Below are 19,576 nucleotides of genomic sequence, written 5' to 3' on the forward strand. Positions count from 1 at the left end.
CTGAGGCACCGGCTTACAAACCCAACGGTCAGGTCAGGAGCCACCAGGGATCTCATTCCCTTTGAACGGTTCGTAACGACGGACACGGGGGACTGGCATTTGGTAGGATCGTTATATGGGATTATAGCAGAAGGGACAAGGAGCCAAGCGGTGTGCCAGCAGTGTGTTTTGTCGAGGCTGAGAGAGAGGACACTACTTTGTATCCCTTCTGATTCCTTGCGTTCTGAGGAGGATCATCCATTCACTTGAAGTCCCTTCTCTGTGTTCATCAAATCGGACTCATACACACCGCGCAGACGCGGAGCGCGACACGGTGTGCCTGCAGTGTGTTTTGTGTTTGGTGGTTGCGTGGTGTGGAGGTGTATCCCGACCATTTCGGTAAGACTTTCGCGCGCCTTGAGACTGCAAGAAAACTTTGTGAAGGCTCACTTTTGCGGGAAACGACCACTGGGTCATGCTTTTCCACTGCCGTTTTGACTGTCTAATGGAGTTTTATTGTTTATTTATGAAAATCAGCCATCTGAAGGGTTAAGTACTTAAAAAAAAAAAAAAAAAAAAAGAAAAAAAAAAAACTGCCCACGTATTGTGAGAATTTTGCTCTGTGAGCACCCATGGAGAGGGTGCATGTTATGAGAAATCGAGCTAAGCTCGCTACGGGTGCGCCACTTCTACCCACCATTGCCTCAAGCTCTATTTAAGTGGCACCTGGATGTCCGTAATCCTGTTCCGCCTACCTTGATTGTCCTCAGTTATAAGGTGTTGGCGGGAGCCTACTCTGTTACCGTCTCTGTAGTTCGTACAGTGAGGTCCAGAGGATTTTGGGAAAGGGGTGACTGTGGGCTTTAGGCCTTTGAACCCTTTCTCTGTTTCGCCCTGCTACTATGCTGCTTCAAAATAGCCAGCAAGTTGCCTAATTATTGCCTGGTGCAGTTCTATTGCTTACATGTGGTGAGATCTTCTTGCCTCAGTGGGCATTTAGATCTATGACCTGAGGGTGACTGTGGGCCTTGTGCCTTTGAACCCTCGGCTGCAAGTATGTGGTGCACTTGGTAAGGGGAAAAAATCAGTTTTGCCAGCATACTGGTAGTGTCTAGTGTTTCCCTTAAGCAGGTGACTGTGGGCCCTACTACGCCTTTGAACCTGCTAGGGGATTATCTTGTTGAACAAACTGCTTGTTTGAGCATTCTGCGTTTGTGAAACTTTCTCAATACGGCCACCACGATTCTCGCCGTCTCCTTTTGAGCCAGGTGCTCTTGGGCAAGCTTGGGGAGTCTCAGTTGGGGTTTTCATAAAGTGAACTATTGACACAAGGCTATGGTGGCTTGGTTGGAATCGTGAACGGGAAATCAAGAGCTACAGCTGGCTATGCACAGAAAATATGGCCTGAAGTGAGCATGTATCACAATTAAATGTACGAGGACTTACTCAGGTTAACACATTTATTCATGTTGAAGCTTTGAAGGGATCCCCGTGCTCTCTGTATTGTTTTGCGCTGTATTTAGAGTTTGTTGTGCTCTATCTACACTGAGTTGTCTATTAGATCTTATCCACTGTTTGGGGTGTGTTTGCTTCATATTTGTGGTGCTGTTATGCATATCAAGTGGTTGGTGGAAGCTGGGTGGGAAGTTATATTTTGTTGACCTCTTGTCTGAACCCTCCCACACGTGTTTATATTTTGTGGGAGGAGCATCGTACTTGTGAGTGAAGTACCCTGCCTTTTCTTGTTGGCGATCAGGTAAAGGAAATGGCTCGGGCATTGAGAAGTAACAATAAGTCTGTCAATCTCTCTAAAGGCCCGGGTAAGAATCAAGGGTCTAAAAGCGCAAACACCACCCTGCCCTTGTTGCCAACTACTAAAAAATCACTCCTATCAATGTCAACCTCAGTTGAGGTCGAACTGGCAAGCCCAGCGAAGGAACCCATACCTGTTTCTAATGTATTGGTTCATTTAGCTGTTGACAAAATAGCCCCGTCAGAAGGTGGGGCTTTGACCCACCCACCCCCTGTACCTACAGATCAGGAAGATTCACCAATGATGGACCAGGCGGTTAGTGCTGATCCTTTAACCGCAGGACAGGCCCAGGATCACCCCCCTTTGACCTTCTCAGTACAAGACGCCAATGAATACAATAGTGAGATAGACTGCCCATGTCTCTGACACATCTATGCTTGCTCCCACAATCATGAATGAATTGGGCAAACGAGTAAGGCTCTCTCTCGGCCCTTCCTCTCCTGCTTCTCGCTCTTTCCCTTTTCGGGAACAAGTGCATTTTCACCATTTGAATGATTCCAGCTTCAAAGAGCAGTTGGGTCCTAGAAGGGATCTTCCAGGGCCCTCTTTGTCGGGTGTGGGAGGTGTTAGCTTATTTGGTCTTGCAAATCTGCACGAAGGATGTGCTCACAATAATGAGACTGAGTTGCCCCATACCCGGGGGGCTTTTTCCATGGTGAATCAGGATGTGGGATTGGGTAACTTAAAGGGGATCGGTAGGGCTGTTTCGTCTCCTGAGGATTCGCCTGCAGACATTCTTGCCCACTAGCCCTTTAACTTCCCAGTGATCTCGCACATTCTTAATTTGCTTGATAAAGGCCATGAACTCACTCATTGCTCTATAAGCGAGATGCAGGGTTCTTTGGCCTTTATGAAAGAAAAAATAGCTAGACTAGAGGGGTTCATACTTGCAGAAGAGAACTCTTCTATCTATCCCAATTTGAAAAAATGATGTTGAAATTTGCTGGGTCACATACCCTGATTCCATCTAGTTTGGTTTCACGTTCACAGGGTACTCAGACGGACGTTGGACCCCCAATGGTATGGCCACCTTATAGGTCGTACTCGCATGTGGTGCAAGGTGTGAGCAGTGATGTAAACGATCTCTGTGCCTCGGGGGAAATAGATCTCTTAGAGGTATCAAAGCTTCACCATGATCGCTTACTCCAGGTGGAACACTTACTCTTCAATGTGGTCTCAAAATCTCAGTCCCTGGCGTCTACAGCGCTCTGTGGTGGTATCGAGACAGTTAGTGGTGAATCAACAACTCCGGATAGTCCCTCAGCTTTGACAGCAATCATTGACGCACAAGCAAGTGCGGAGCTTCCGGTACCCTTGTTGCCAAGCTGCCGGCCTATGGGCACAGCTGAGCAAGACGATAAGCATTTTGTCTCTCGAAAGGCAAAAATAGCCTTTTTACGAGCCCAAAAACGCCTAAATTTAGCTAAAAGCAACCAGAAGAAGGCATCTAAGAACGTGGCACCAGAAAAGGGGCTTCAGCCTAGTAAAGATACCCCAAATTGTGTATGTGCGAAATCGGGTGATAGCTCAGTTGACCTAACACTGGATCTTCATGATCTAAATGAAGGAAGCAAGAAACTCTTGCAGATCAAAGCACTGAAAAGTGGTAATGTTCAAGTGCTATCTGCGCAGTCCCCCAAAACCTCCCTAACGAAAGCCCAACTACAACTCCACAGTTTTTTTTCCAACCATTGTAAATAAAAAACTGGTCGACAGACCCCAAGAAGTAGGGAATGGTCTTTGTCCCCCAAACAAGAACATGTTCCCAGTTGTTACTGGGTTGGTCCTACAGAAAAAAGAAGCAGACGGTCTGAGTGGAGCGACAAAGGGTAGTGTCTCCTGTGTTGATGGGAATGCTGATGTAGGCCGTCCCCCCCAACTTGTTGAAACTAGAAGCTGTTGTGGCACATTTAGCTGCACCGGAGGTGAATCTAACTTTGGCCTCCACTCTACCTGCCCCCTTGCCTCAGGTGGTTAATGGCAGACCTGAGGTTGATTCAACAGACATGACATCGCCATTAGAAAACCATCAAGTGCCTCAGTCTTTGTTTGAAACCCCAAATGATATGAAACAGGTTAATGGATGGACCAGCAACCCAGAGATTAATGGGTTAGCAAGGATCAACAGGTCATTTTTAATGAATACCTTTTTCCAGATTCCTTTATTAAGGAATATGGCATCCAAGGACCTGGATTGGATCAAGTTAGCTCCGCACAACAACCATAGAGCTCTGTGTAGAGTTCAATCTCAAATCATTACTAAATTAATTTTGGATTTCGCGGATGACTTTGAAATATTGGGAGTCTCTCCCTGTCTGTTTGCAGGCATGTAGAATGTGTGGTCTTTTCTTGACTTTGCCCTTCCAACACCCAAGGAGCAGGTCAAACCTCCCATAGTGGTGGGTTATGAACAGAAAACTATCGAATTGACTCAAACATTGGCCTCACTAACACAGGTGTTAAGTGGCCTCTCATGGCTGGAACCTCCGGTTAAAGTGGCAGCTGCTATGAAACCGGAATCCACTAATTTATAACCACCAGGTATCAGTGTCGCAACTTGGAATTGTTGCGGCATGAAAAATCTTATGGCATGGCATGGTCGTCTGGCGGTTCATCTCAGACCTGACGTCATACTGTTGCAGGAAACAATGGCACTGTATGACATCGTACTTGATGGTTACATTGCCTTTAACGCACCTGCGCGACGCCAATTGGCAGGGCGACCCATCTGGCGGAGCTGCGATATTAATTAAAAACAGCCTGAAAGTAACATCCAGATTAGTGGAGAAACTAGATACTTGCATTCTGGTGGAATTGCAGTCTTTTGGATGTAACCCTTATGCCATAGTTCTATTGTCTATTTACTGGAATCCCAGTGTTGAACCAATCGATGTTGCTATACTGGAACTAACCCAAATGTTGGAGAGGGTTTCAGTATATTTCCCCAAGCATGAAATTTTAATTGGTGGACAATTCAACTCATGTCTGGAGATAGAAGGCTCCAATCCCCGGATTCATCCGCCACAACTCTACCTCCAACACGCTCTTGGTAGAGGCAAAATATGGATTGAGTTTTTTGAATCATGGGGAATTTACCCTATTCCACTAGCTCCCCACAGTACTAAAGCCTCTTGGCATTGTGGACAACAGTCCTCCCTTATAGATTACATGTTACCATCGTGGGCATGCGCTGGTCTGCTTGATCCCATTGTGATTTTGGATGTGGGACTCAGCGATCACCGCATGCTCCTTTCAAAGCTTCATGTGCGGGTTGAACCGTATGATGTTATGATGGTAACGACTTTGATTGAAAATGACAGGAACATGATAACTGTGAGATGGCATCCAAGTGCCTGCCGACAAATGGTGTTCTTAATAAATAGAGACCTGATGGTTTTTAATGAGAACAGTTCGCTCGGGGTTAACGAGGATACAATTAATGAATTGAATGCTAGGATGATTCAAAAGCACCTGGAGTGTTTGTCTAGGGCCTGTATTGGTGCACAAACACCGAAAGGTGCACATAAATATAGTGCGGAGGTTGCGTTGCTGAAAACTCTCAAAAATCGAGAGCTGCGGTTGGCAAGAGCTGGTAATTTAAACACCTTAGCATATATTATTTTTAAAAAAAATCCATCGTAGCACGCTTTAAGTCCAAAATGAAATTGTTGCGTCACGCAGCTCACACTCTCCAAAACCAACAGATGTTGGAACAACTTTGCAAAAGAAACATTAGAGAAGTATGGGTTGCATTGAGAAATCCTTTGGGAAAGGTGGACGAGCGTATGACTGCGATTATATCTGGATCAGTATGGCAACAATTTTTCACAGAAAGATACGCAATACCAGCTGCTCACAGAGGTTTGGAGGCGGAGAATCTGCATTTGAAGATGCCGACTGAGTGTCCCTGGACTCTTAGTGATGTTATTTGGGCAATCACTCAATTGAAGTACTCCAAAGCTGCAAGGGCAGATGGCTTGCCTCCCTTTGTGTATAAGGATGACCCACATTTTTGGGCTCGATACCTATTGCCCCGTTATCAAAGAATATATCATTCAGGCGTTATTCCAGATTCGTGGCTCTCCGCAATTGTGATCCCTATCCATAAAAAGGGAGCCTTGAACGATCCGGCCAACTTTAGGCCAATTGCCCTTATAGATACGGCGGCCAAAATATTTGCTCGATTGGTATTGTGGGAATTGGAGAAATATATAACTTCCGCAGGTATTCTCTCCAAAGCACAGGTAGGCTTTCGGAAAGCTATGGGAATTCAGCTTAATGCACAAATTCTTGGACACTTACTGTCAGCTTCCCATACCAAAGCTAATGGTCCAATCTATATGGCATCTTTAGATTTATCAGCGGCCTTTGACAGTGTCTTGCGCACTCGACTTTGGCAGAAGATGCTGTCTTATGGAATTCCACCAAAGTTAGTCGGAATTATTGCAGCCCTACAACTGAAGACTTCTTACAGGGTCCTTATCAATCCCGAGGGACTACTGTCTGACAACATCTTGACAGAAATCGGTGTGAAACAGGGCTGCAACTTGGCTGCTGTACTGTTCAATCTCTATCTGGCGGATATTGAAAACATCTGGGAGGGAGCAAATGTCTTCCCTGTTAATCTACGTTTGAATTGGTAGGCGTTCGCTGACGATATCATATTGTTTGATAAGGTACCCTTTGGGCTGCAGAACAAATTAAATATTTTTTTTTTTTCCCAAAATATTTATTTTAAACAAACAGGATAAAATGATACAAAACTTAATCAATCACGACATATGGTACAAAAGCAATACAGTTGGTTGCTCTTCCCTCCCCTCCCCATGATCTTAATGTTCCTCTACCTGGCCCAGCTGCGAATTATCGTTCCGTAAGGTTCTCCTGGCTAGTTGGGGCTTGTATGTCAGGGCTGGATAATTCTGATCAAAGTCCAGGATCGGCCCCCAGATGTTCTCGAAGCGATGTAGGCGGCCTGCCCCAGCAGCCGTCACCTTCTCCGCAATTAAGATGTCCCAAATTTTAATCCACCAAAAAGGCATTAGTGGTCCTTCTGCGGTTTTCCAAGTGCGGGCTATTACATTTCTGCCTGCCAGTAGACATTGGGACAGTAGTTTGGCCATAGGGCCAGATCTAGGGTAGATCCCGGGGACCGGGGCTCCCAGGAGGATGGGCTCGGGCTCCAGGGGAAGTCGTATCTGAGTGATGTCTGCGATTGTTGCTAAGCATTGTTTCCAAAAGGTCTGGGCCCTCGGGCAGGACCACCACATATGAAAGAAAGACCCTACTTGGCCGCATTGCCTCCAACAGTTCGGGTTAAGTGTAGGGTTCATATGGTGTAGTCTCAGGGGAGGATAATACCAGCGAAGAAGGATTTTGTATGCGCCCTCTCTGTTCGTAATGCAGGATGAAGAAGTGTGTGCCCGCGACCAAATGTCAACCCATAGCTGGTCCTCGATTGGGTGGCCTAGGTCTGCCTCCCATTGGGCCATGTATCGGGTTTTAGAGGTTAGGAAGTCATTTTGGAGGCGTTTGTATAGAGTGGAAATTCTCCCCCTGGTTGGGAGGTCATTTAGGGTCAGTTCAATAGCCGTGGGAGAGCGGGTGGCGGCTTGGCGGGTCTGTGGATGGGAGCACCAGTGGCGCAGCTGAATGTACGTAAATCTATCCTGTTCCTGAAGCTGGAAGAGTTCTTTACAACGCCCAGAGGTGCAGGGTTGTCCCCCTTCGAATAGTTGCCCCAGGGTCTCCAGGCCTCCCGCAATCCAGGCTCCGAAGTTCCGGGTGGACCAGCCAGGGGAGAAAGCTGGGTTCAGGAACACCGGGGAGAAAGGGCTGAGTCCCACTGGGGTTTTCTTTTGTTTCAGCGCTTTATCCCAGACAGCAATAGTGTGTTTGGTGGTCCTCTGGAGGTTCTGCCACAGTCGGTGCTCGGAGGGATTGATGTGCGGAAGAAAACGTAGCGGGAGCGGTAGTTGCGCCTGTTCGAGGTCCACCCATCTCGGGCGGTTGGTAAGTATCTGCCATGATCGGATGCAGGCGAGTTGGGCCGCCATTTGATATTTTTGTAGATCTGGAACTCCGAGGCCACCCAGTCTAGCGTTGCCCAGCATCGTGGACCTGGGGATTCTGGGCTTCCTCCCTTTCCAGATAAACCGTGTCATTTCCTTTTGTAGCTTCTGAAGAGCAGGTGCCGGAATTGGTACTGGAAGCGAAGCGCAGGCATATAGGAGCCTTGGTAGCAAGTTCATTTTACAGGCCGTGATGCGGCCCATCAGTGAAATCTCTTGTGCCGCCCACCGCTTTAAGTCTGCTTCGAGGTCCGTGAACAGTGGGGGAAAGTTTGCTCGGTAGACTTCCCCAGGGTCAGCTGGGATCTGGACACCCAAATAACTGATGCTCTTAGTCGTCCATTGTATCGGACATAGTGGGGCCAGATCCTCCCGGATCTCTCGGGACAGGCCCACCCCCATGGCAGCTGACTTCCGGAAGTTGATAGCAAAGCCCGTGACCTTTCCATAGCTCTCTATCTCAGCTAGGGCCTGAGGGAGGGAAGTACGAGGCTCCGTGATGGTTAGTAGGACGTCATCTGCGTAGAGGGCCAGTTTGTGGTGTGTTGCATTCGATTGGAAGCCCTTAATCGCCGGGTTTCGCCTGATCCGTTGGGCGAATGGTTCCATAATTAGTGCGAAAAGCAGTGGCGATAACGGACAGCCCTGTCTGGTTCCGCAGGTCAGGTCGATAGGGGGGGGGGGGGGAGGATGCCATTGACTCTGAGAAGGGTCTTGGGCGCTGTATAGTTAGCCAACGTCATGGCGCAGAACTCTGGACCAAAGCCAAAGGCCTCGAGGGTAAGCCTCATGAAGTTCCAGTCCACCTTGTCAAAGGCCTTAACTGCATCCAGGGCCAGAAGCACCAGCTCCTGGGAGTCTCGGGAGGCAAGTTCCACCAAGTTCAGAGCTCTACGAATGTTATCAGCGGTAGAGCGGTGTGTGATGAAGCCACTCTGGTCGGCGTCGATTATCTCTGGCAAAATCCGGGCCAGGCGGGTTGCGAAAATTTTGGAGTAAATGTTGGCATCTATATTGAGCAAAGCAATCGGTCTGTAGGACGCAGGATTCTTCGGGTCACCGCCAGGTTTGGGCAGCAAGACTGTGATGGATTCTTGCATCGACGGGGTTATAGTGCCTGTGTTCCTGAATGAATTAAACAGCTGTACCAGAGGTGGCAGGAGTTGGGGTTTGAAGACTTTATAAAACTTCGACGTATAGCCGTCTGGGCCTGGGGCTCGGGATTTAAGGGATTTTATCGCCTCATCGACTTCCTCAGTGGTGATTGGGGCTTCCAGCGAGTCCCGAGCTACGTTTTTCAGTCGGGGGAGCGCCGCCTTTTGCAAGTATTCCCTCTGTTCTTTGACGTCTCGGGCCGGGGCGGTCATCACTTGGGTCAGGTGGGTCGATGCGATTTGAAGCTTGTCGTGATCAGAGTATTGAGTCTTGCCCTGCTGATCCCGAAGGCCCACAATTGTGTTATTCCTTCTTGTCTTGGCAAGTTTAGCCACCAGTAGCTGGTTTGCTTTGTTGTTTTTGGCATAGTAGAACTGTTTAGCCTTCGTCATTTGATGGGCGGTATGTTCAGCGTAGTGTGCTTCAATTTTCTTTTTTGCTATTCGGAGGGCTCGCTGCGTTTTAGGGGTCCAGCCCTTCTCCTTATGGATCCTCTCCGCCCTCTCAAGTTCCTCTTCAAGACCCTGACGAATCTGTCGTTTATGCCTATGATAGGCTACCCCTTTGGCAATCAGTTCTCCCCGCACCATTGCCTTCATAGCATCCCAGTTGTTGGCTAAGGAGGTATCTCCGCTAGAGTTTTCTTTAAAGAAGTTGTTGATCGCGGTTGCGATTGCATCTCTGAGTGGCATCTCATTAAGGATGGGATCATATAGAGTCCATCTACGCCTCTGGGGCTCCGGGGGTCCCTGGACTCGGATTTTCAAGGTCACCGGGGCGTGGTCGGATAGGATTCTGGAGCCTATAGTTACCTCTTCAGTGAAAGCGAAGATCTGCGGAGATATCAGTAGAAGATCTATCCTAGAGAATGTCCGGTGAACATAAGCATAGAAGGAGAAATCTTTTTCAGATGGGTGGAGTACCCTCCATGAGTCCACCACTCCAAGGGTTCTAAATAATCGCAAAAGGGCTAAAGCCGTGGTGAAGTCCCCGGAGGAGGGTGGATGCGATTTGTCTTTTACGGGGTCTGGGACCCCATCAAAGTCCCCACCGATCACTATCTGGCCCTCCAGAAAGGGAGAGAGGGTTGCGGTTAGCAAATCCTAGAAGGGTGCTTGGCCAGAATTCGGTGCGTACACGGAGACCAAGGAGAACAGCTGTCCCGATAGCAGACATTTCACTGCTATGTAGCGTCCCTCCGGGCAGCTTATGGAGTCCAGAATCTGGGGATTCAGTCCCCTCCGGAACAAGATTGCTGTACCGCCCCGCTTGGAGCTTCCAGATGCGAAGAGTTGCTTTGGAAAGTCGCGAGAGTGTAGGCGGCTGAAGTCTGCCGGAAGCAGGTGAGTTTCCTGTAGCATGACCACATCGGCAGAGTCATTCTGAAGTTTTTGTAGAATTGATTTGCGTTTAGGCGGTGAGTTCAACCCCCTGACGTTCAGAGAGACAAACTTCCAGAACTGCTGGTCCGGGGCGGGACCCGGGGTCGCTGATGAGACTTGTGGAGGGGGGGGGGGAGCTACTGGAGAATCAGCCATTATGTCGTGGGAGATGTGACCATCTGTTATCCTGCTTTTGGGTTTTTTTCTCGGACCGCCAACGGGCAGTCCGAGGTTTAACTGGGGGAGGGGGACCCATTATGGGGTCAGGCCCTCCCCTGGCCAACGGGGCCGTGAAACAGCGAATAGCCAACATGGCTAAAGGTATAAATAGTCTGAGTGAAATGCTCCAAGGACTCATAGGTGGAACGTACCTTGGAGCTGGGCATGGGCCGTGGGGGGAAGCCCGCTGCATCGGGGGTGGAGATCATCCATGTTTTCAGGGGTGGCGGTCGGCTCCACAGCGCCGGGTTCACTAAGCCGGGTCTCAGGGCGCCGAAGAGTCCCTCGTGGGGTAGCTCCGGGTCATTTCCTCCTCCTAAATCTCGGAACCTTCGACCATGTGTTTTGTATGGGCCTAGGGGAGGCTATAGGGTCCGGGTCAGCCGCCGCTTCAGTGGCCTGTTGGGACGAGGTGTTAGCGGAGTCCGGATGCAATATACTTTCAGCATCGCCCAGATGTTTGATCCTACGCATGGTACCTTTATAGGAGAATTGCAAAGCTGTAGGAAAGAGCCATCTGTAGCGAATTTTTTGGGCTTGGAGGAAGGTGGTCAGTGGGCGAAGGGCTCGCCTTTTCTGAAGGGTCACGGAGAAAGGTCTTGATAGATCTGAAGGGGGGTCCCCTGGAAGGTGATTTCGTCGTTGGAGCGACTTATTGCCGAAATGGCTTCCTTTGTCGTATAGAAATGCACCCTGGTGATAACATCAGGCGGGCCGGGGATTTAGCCTGTGAGTGCGATCCAGTAGCAATAGTGAGTCCTCCAAATCGGGGAGAAGAGATTGAAAGAAAAGGCCTACATATTCGGCTAGCCCTTGGTCTGGGACTGATGTGGGAACCCCCCGAATGCGGAGGTTGTTGCGCCGGGCTCTGTTCTCCATGTCCTCCTGCTTGTATTCCAGGATTTCGACCTTGTCCTGCAGAAGCCCAACGGAACGCTGGATCTCAGTCAGGGAGGATGCGTGGTCCTGGGCGCGATCCTCAATCTCACCCACTCTCTGTTCCACCTCCGAAACCCTCTTATCAGTATTTTCCAGCTTGGCAGTAAGCTCAGACATACATGATCGAAATTCAGTTTTAATGTCAGCCATGAATTCCCGAATATCCTCCTTGGTTGCTAGAGGTCCCTTGTTGTCCAGGGATTCTCGTGAGATGGAGGGGGGATTGTCCAGTTTCTTCGCTTTATCGGCTGACATTAGCATTGTTGCTATGTCTGATGACTTGGTGGATTTCGATTGCTTAGACATCGTGTGGTCTGACAGGAGAGGGTTAACGGCTGAAGGTGGCTCAGTCGCAATGGTGGCGATAGTTGGAGGTCTCTCAAAGAGTTGGGATAAGGATCCCGATGTCTTGGTTGGGCTTTTAGTTAGCGAAGGAGACTTCAGTGCGAGTGAAAAGGAGGAAGGTTGCTGTGTCGTCCCGGTCTCCCTGGTACCAAGACGGCCAAGGGGAAGGTGAATGTGGGCCGGGGCGCCCCAGGAAAGATGAGAGGAAGCGATTTTAATACCGGAGCACACCAGTCCAGGGTGGTCTTTTGGGGTGGATGGTGAGGACCCAGATCGCCACGGGTGTTAGCGAGACTGTTGGTGGTGGTGGTGGCCGTAGACAAACTATATGAAGGTGGATTGCTCAGTAAAGAGGGCGACAGAGCATGGCGCCGCTGACCGGAGCCACGAGCCAGTGGGTCCACTCCCGCAAAGGTGTCGGGGGCAGTAGGGTGTTGCGGCCTCCTCACAGTTGAAGACAGGGGTGTTCTGCGGTGCCCCCCTGAGAACTCTCCGGCTTCGGCACCCTCTTCTGGAGTGGAGGCGGAGGGATACAGGAGAGGACGAGAGCAGGGAGGCTGCGGCTGCGTGTCGCGTGTTGGGGTGGCTGCAGGGTTCTATCCCCCTGGGGATGTCCGGGGAGGTGGGCCAGAACTGAGGAGGCCCGGGGCACCTACCGCGTCCTCTGCCGTCCGTGCTCCTCCGAGAGTGCTGCCCGAGGCGCCGCCGGGAGTATCAGCTGGAGCATAGACGTGTGGCTCGGGTCCCTCCGATCATGTGAGGCGAGAGACACATGGGTCTAGATCGATTCCAGGGTTCATAGGGGGAGCTTCGACGGCGAGGCCGCGTCTCGGTCGTTGTCGCTGGGTCCCGTCCGCCATCTTGGATTACGCGGCGGAGGGGCCGCGGGATAAGAAGAGCCCGATTATCTTCATCTTGGCGATTCTGGGTTCCAGCAGCACGCCGGCCGGGCTCCACACCCTCTCAGACCCTCTCATCTAGTTGGGTTCGAAAAACGCAGCATAGGAGCCATAGAAAGCTGCGATGCAACGGGCATTACACGGAGGCCATCACGGGAGCGACTGCATAGCCAGCGCTCCAGGCCACGCCCCCCCAAATTAAATATTTTTAATGAATACTGTTTGCTCAACAATTTGACTATCAATTCATCTAAATCGCATATCATAAGTTTCACAACAACTAAGAAACCTATAAGGTTTATATATGTAATTAACCTTAAAATTATAGCGATTATGAATGAGACCACCTATTTGGGTTATCATATTTCAAACAATATGTCTATCGCAAAATGGCGTGGTATTTTGACAGCAAATGAAAATCATCTTTATAAAATACTGTAGGTATTCTCTTATGCCTTTGCTATACTTTTACACCATGAAAGTAGAGCCAACCATTCTATACAGTTTAGATGTTTGTTTGTTGGACATGGGCCCCACTTTGAAGATTTTGCAGGGTAGTGTCTGGAAAAAAGTCCTGGGGTTGCCTGGTTACTTGCCAAACGCAATCCTGCTTCATGAACTGGGTTTACATCCCTTGACGGGGAAATACACCTGGCGACTGGTTAATACATATTGCAAAATGCTTTTGCCGCCGCCAAACTCGCTCTATGAAGATTTTAGGGCAATGCTCCAAGCAGACCAGCCTGCATCTATTGTATGATATGATATGATATGATATGGCATTTGTAACGCGCCTATATTGTACAATTTCAAGGTCGTATGTCTAACATTCTGAGTTCATTGAACATGTCACATCAGGAGCTTATCAATTCCCCAGGAAAAGCGAAAACCAGGCATTATAGGAACGCCTGGGTTCGCAATGCTGACCTAATTGCAGGCTATTCTTCATTTCACACATATGCTAAATTTAGACATGCTCTTGTCCCTCGTTTAACCTATATCCTCGGCTTTCCTGACAGGAATGCCAGACGGACCTATATGAGATTTCGTCTGGATTTGATCCACACGGGATCTCGTATTAAGAACTCGTCAGGGTTCAAGGAAGGGTGCTGTTGGGACTACTGTAGATTTTGTTCCAGCTGGAAACAGCCACAAACACTTCAGCATCTGTTTATGTATTGTGATTATTTCGAGCAAAAAAAGGCTCCTTTGTTTGGGTACATTTCTGGGGACCAACTCACTGCTTGAACGGAATTTTATCTGGTTACGCTGCATGTGGGGCCAGTCTACCGCAATAATATTGGCAACAGTAAGACTCGTAAATGTGATTGAGAACGATTTGGAATGTCGAAATGGTGCATGTTTCCAGCAAAAGGTCCCTCTTGTATAGTGGGTGTTTAATGCCATCTGTAAACCACTATTGGGGCACAAAATAAGGTCAAGATTATTATGAGGCCGATGAAGGTTTCTTGCTAATCCATATTCTTGTAAGGGTGATTCCATGAAATGATGCTGAGATGAATAATTTGGCTTATTTTAGCAAAATGTATGTATATAATTGCTTTTTAGTATTTTGTATGATGAAATATGTACTTAGAAGTATTAGTAATCAAGCAATGAAATGTAGGTGTTTGGAATGTTTTAATTAGAGGAATGACAATGAAAAGAATCTCTCTTTGCAAAGGTGTAAATTAAACTTTTTTTTTTACTGCCAAAAACAAAAACAAAAAAGGAGCCAAGCATGGCACTATATGGAGCAGTGGAAAACTGCAGTGTGGCAAGCCGCTGTTGGGGAACTTTGGACTGAGTTATGGGCAGATATCCCCAAGCTCACACAGGCCATCCAAATTCAGGAGATGTGGGTTAAGATAATGGTCCAATGGCATCTAACCCCAGAAAAACGACAAATTCTACCCAAATTGGTCAGCGCTCTATTGGAGGGGAGGGTGGGGGAAGTGGGGGACTCGGATTGTGGACGCATATCTGGTGGGAATGCCCAGTCATACAGCCTTATTGGGACGTTGTCTGTCCAGCAATGAATAGTATTTTTGGGAGTCAGATGCCGGACAATATAGGGATGGCATCTTGGGAATGGGCAGGGTTCTGGAAAATCTACCCTTGATAGCTACAAAAAGGACATATGTCATTCTGATAGTGGTGAAAACTCTTGTGGTGGCACACAAATGGAAACAAAAAGCTGCCCCCACAGAACATGAATGGGTTAATAAAATCTGGAACTTTGTGGCACTGGAGTGGTGACCTATTTGATTCAAGGGGAATCACCAAAGGTTTCTCAAGTACTGGAACATTGTCCTGCATCGGGACTCGCTGGCTGCATGATGCCTGAGGAAAATAAGAATGCTGGGGCTGGTGCGAGTATGCGCTCCACTGGGGGAGGACGCCTTCACAGGAAGTTGGGAGGAGATATGGCTGAAGTTTCTAGGGGCGGCGAGGACTGGGAGGGGGGGTCTGAAACGGTGCAAGGGCCCATACATGGAATGGCAAGAGAGCTGGCCACTCACAGAAACTTGGGACGGCGGCCAAGGAGGGGAGGAGGGGAGAACAGGACTGGGTGCGTTGTTGGTTACATTTGTTCTTACTGTTGAAAATGCCAATAAAATACATTTTTTTAAAGTGCATTATTACTGTGCTGCCCTCACCAGCCAAATTCAGTTCCCTGGCCCAGCACAAACACATTCTTTGACTCAACATTCACTCGCTTATTCACACACACACCATTCACCCATTCATTGCATGAGAGGATTGTTGGGGAGAATTCTCAAAATGTGCTAATTTCCCTTACATTTTGAGACATCCAGCAACTTTGCTGAATTTCGAGGAATTTAATTTTCAACTGCAAAGAATGTGAGCCTTTTTTCCCCACCCTTATGTATTTTGGTGTGTGTTTTACTTTTGTGTTCTTTGGATATGGAGTTTTAGACAACTCCATACGCATCATCTTTTTCTTGTGTGTCACACAGCACCCTCAATGCAGTGGCACAGGGATGTCTTTCAGACTTCCCAAGTTTTAATTACCTTCGCTGGGACTGACTACTGTCTCCCAGTGAATGTGAAGTTAAATTGACTTTACTAGTCTTTTTAAATAACTAGACCCAGCATACACTGCCTTACAGCGGAGTGCTGGAGGAATATCTAGTATTCCCTATGCCTAGAAAACTCATGTAGCCCTCAAAAGCTACCCTTTCCTCTTAGAATGGCTAGTGGCATTACCATAATTTTCCTGACCACAACCTGTTTAAAGCTAAAATCCACCAGAGCCATGTTTTTCAAGATGGCGTCTGAGCCCCATCTGTAAAAACAGGTTCCGATAGACCTTTTTTGTCGTTTCTTTTTGGAAAGGTCCTTCTAGCGTTTGTCTCTGCGCGCCAAACCAGGTTTGGTCCCTTTGTTTGTTGGCCTTTGGCAGGCCTCAGTGCTGACAGGATGTGAGGGAGGTGCCCGAAACTCCCTGTGCTTAGTCTCCTAAGAGACCTAATGCACTCTGGCGTGATTGGGTGGCTGACTGTCCGGCAAGGAAAGCCACCTTGCTGGGTGAGTGACAGCTAGGCTGGAATGAAAGAGAAAAAACTGTTTAAAAGCAGGTCTCTGGGACTTGGAAGGCAGAGTCGACCACTGGAACAAAAGAACCGAAGACGAGCTGAAGGAAGACAACTGCTGCAACTCATGGACCGTTGGTTGGCCCGGTGAAGCCCTGCTGCAGGTCCGAATTTCCCGAAACTCCCTCGACAGAGAAGCCCTTCAAGGACGACTTCTTCCTTTGAGCTGGTGGGAACAACCAACTCGCAAGCCACCTGGAACCCATCTCCATACTGGTTGAATTTTCATCAGAGTGCTGTCGAAAACCGGATAGTCAGTGAAAAGGATACTAGATTGTGGACTTTAAGGCACTCACACCTTAAACCGATGTTTTGCCAAGCTGGTGGCTGCTTCCCTGGGCGGTGCAGGAGCCTCATGACGTCCTCCCTCTTGTCCCCACGACTGAGGCTCAGGAACAGCAAGATCTGCAGGAACAACTGCCACAGCTACAGCTTTTCTTCATCCATAAGATACTGTGCAAGTGCGGTAAAGAAACCCTCTTTGCCGCAGTGAAAGTTTGTGAAACTTTCCCATGTATGGACTCTTGTTTGCTCCTAAACCGACATAACTCTTTTCCTTGCAAACTACTTCCAAGAACACTGGCAAAGACTTAACCGTTTACTACCAGAACTGTGCTATCCTATCCAAGACACTGAACCATGGACTTTGGCCCAGGCCTATTGCATTGAATTGCCTCTTGTAGTGAACTGAAACTATTTGCCCTGCCTATGAAAGTAACTGTGTTTTGATTCTTATAACCTTTGTCTTTCTATCCCCTTTTGAAAAGGTACTGAAGTCCCATTTTGAGCCCACTTCAGGGAGCCTAACTTGTTCAGAGACTTATTCTTTGAGTACTGTAACGTATGATAGTGTGATATTGAGCTGCTTATTACTAGTGGAATGTTTTCTAACTAAATGTGTAAATGTATATTATTTTACCAAGAAACCTTGCGTAATGGTTGTTTGCACTACTGTGATTGCAAGTCCTTTGTGTAACATCGTGTACTGCTCACATCCCTCTTGAGATAAGTCTGGCTGCTCAGCCACTGCTACCACATAACTGTGTAGTACAGGCTTGTACCAAAGGTGAGATTGTGCTTACACCTGTAGTCTTAATTGTGTCTAGTGTTCCCACAGGATACTGCATGTAGTTCTACCTAACAAGGATCAGAAGTGATCTTCCTATACATTTTATATCCCTCTTAACCTGTTCCAAATAGGCACAGGACATTTTTTTGTCCCTCCTGTGCTTTGAAAAGAGCACCTCTTTTGAAAATCAGGATTTACTTAAAAATGCCCAGAACCCCGTTTCCGCCCTCTGCCTTACGCAGTTGTTTATTTGGTGTAAAAAGACCTCATGTGCAAACCATGATGCAAACATTTACACGGTTTATCCCTACTGATCACTTCTTTACAGTGTACGTTCATTTCAGAGAGTGTGGTTCCAGGTGTGAGAGGGGAATTACAAATGGGAAAGGACACAGGGGAAGGAAAGGGTGCATGGGTTTTTTACTGTGTCTGCAGTCATTACCCAGATTTGCTGATGAGCAGGTATTGTATTAAACACGATTAGCTCCAGAGCAGATACTGTGACTGGAATCGTTAGCCCCAGATCACGTAGTGTGCATGCCATCATTGTCGCAGAGCAGGTATTGTGTTTGTAGTTATGAGCTCCAGGGCAGGTATTCTGTCATATGTAACAGATTAGCAGGTACTGTATTAAGCGTCATTAGTTCCAAGGCAGGTACTGTGTCTGGAATCGGGTACTGAGTCTGTCGTTTTTGACAGATGATGAGCAGGAACGTACCATCTCAAGTCATTAGCTCCAGAGCAGGTATTGTGTCTGCACTCATTCGCACCAGCCACAGGATGTGAAGGGCCTTTAACATTAGCGCTAGAGAAGATAGTGTCTGCTGCTATTCATCAGGGTGTTGTTTCTGTGTCTGCAGCCATTAGACCTAACGCTGCGCCTGCAGTTATTAGTCACATAAGGATTATTAGATCCAGAGAAAGTATCTGCAGTCATTAGCACTGGGGAATCATTACTTTCAGAGTAGGCACTGGAGACAGTAACACGTCTACAATCACCAAAGACTGAACTGTACCGTAAATGAGCTTCGGAGAAGTTACCGAGTCTACAATACCAACAACAACAGGCTGCCCTGCGTAAATTCAAACCCGGAAATTTAGAAAGTCTCGTACCTACAATTTTTTAATTTTATCATGTGGGGAGTATAGTACAATTAATTACAGCTTCGGCAGCCTCTTCAACGTGCATTTCCAGACAGAGGTTGCAAAAGGGGCTCCTCTTGCCAATATAACAACAAAGGGGGGAGAATTAACTGAGTTCATGGATGCTAAAAGAAATGCATACACAATTAATTAAGAGCTGGATCGCATGCACTCACCTGATGCTACCTGGAAACTGAAAAGGAGCTTTCGGTGAAGATAGTGTCTAGTTCCCATCTCAGAAATGGACCTGAGCAACGCCACGCCCACTCTGTCACGTGACTTTGGTCACGTTTTCTACCAGTCACGTAGCGTTTGACGTCATCATTGTGATTTTCGTGAGCGGGAACGGGAAGACTTTGGCTATCTGCTGCCAGTACCGGAATCTGAATGGTTTTGGCTGCCTGCGGATAAAGTGGATGGACAGTTTATTTGGGATACCTGGAATGCTGCTGCCTGTAAGACACCAGATGGAGACGGAGGAACGGAAAATAGCATTTACTTTTTAAATCATGTTCATCTATTCATAGCTCTCATTTGTGTTGCAAAGGCGGGTGAATTCACCCGATTTTATTTTTGGCGGGTGAGACGCCCATTGGAAAGAATGGGCGTGCTGGAGGCTTGGCGGGTGAGGCAGCCCTTTACAAGGTGGGTGACACCCGCCAAAAGCGTGTGAGTTGAGAGCTATGTCTATTCCATACATGCCAACATTCTGAGGCACCTAGGAGGGAGATGTCACAAGAGAATTCGGGAGAAATTAATTTCCCCATAGGAATGCTTTGGGGATAGAATGATTTTTGGCCAGAGAACGTGAAAAATAGCAATATTTTGCAAAACTTTTCATTTAAAATCAGGAGTCTCCCGCCTAAATCCATAGCTCTCAACCATTTGTCTCGCAAAGGCGGGTGAAATCACCCGATTTTGTTTCTGGCAGGTGAGACGTCCATT

At 47.9% G+C, this 19,576-nt stretch overlaps 1 protein-coding gene across 6 annotated transcripts in view; it reads right to left on the reverse strand.

Moving 5' to 3' along the window:
- The window catches only part of PAQR3 (progestin and adipoQ receptor family member 3), a 473,228-nt gene extending 454,303 nt beyond the window's left edge, over positions 1-18,925 (reverse strand). For 3 of the 6 annotated variants that reach the window (XM_069626350.1, XM_069626345.1, XM_069626348.1), the window contains exon 1: positions 18,808-18,915. The gene's annotated coding sequence lies outside the window, so the exon portion shown is untranslated. Of the gene's footprint in view, positions 1-18,807 lie in introns of all 6 variants that reach the window. The other 3 variants (XM_069626349.1, XM_069626347.1, XM_069626346.1) reach the window with 2 other exon arrangements.
- Positions 18,926-19,576: the final 651 nt, after the last annotated feature.

This window comes from Ambystoma mexicanum, chromosome 6p (assembly GCF_040938575.1).
Source record: "Ambystoma mexicanum isolate Mex_15411 chromosome 6p, UKY_AmexF1_1, whole genome shotgun sequence".
Classification (NCBI taxonomy): domain Eukaryota; kingdom Metazoa; phylum Chordata; class Amphibia; order Caudata; family Ambystomatidae; genus Ambystoma; species Ambystoma mexicanum.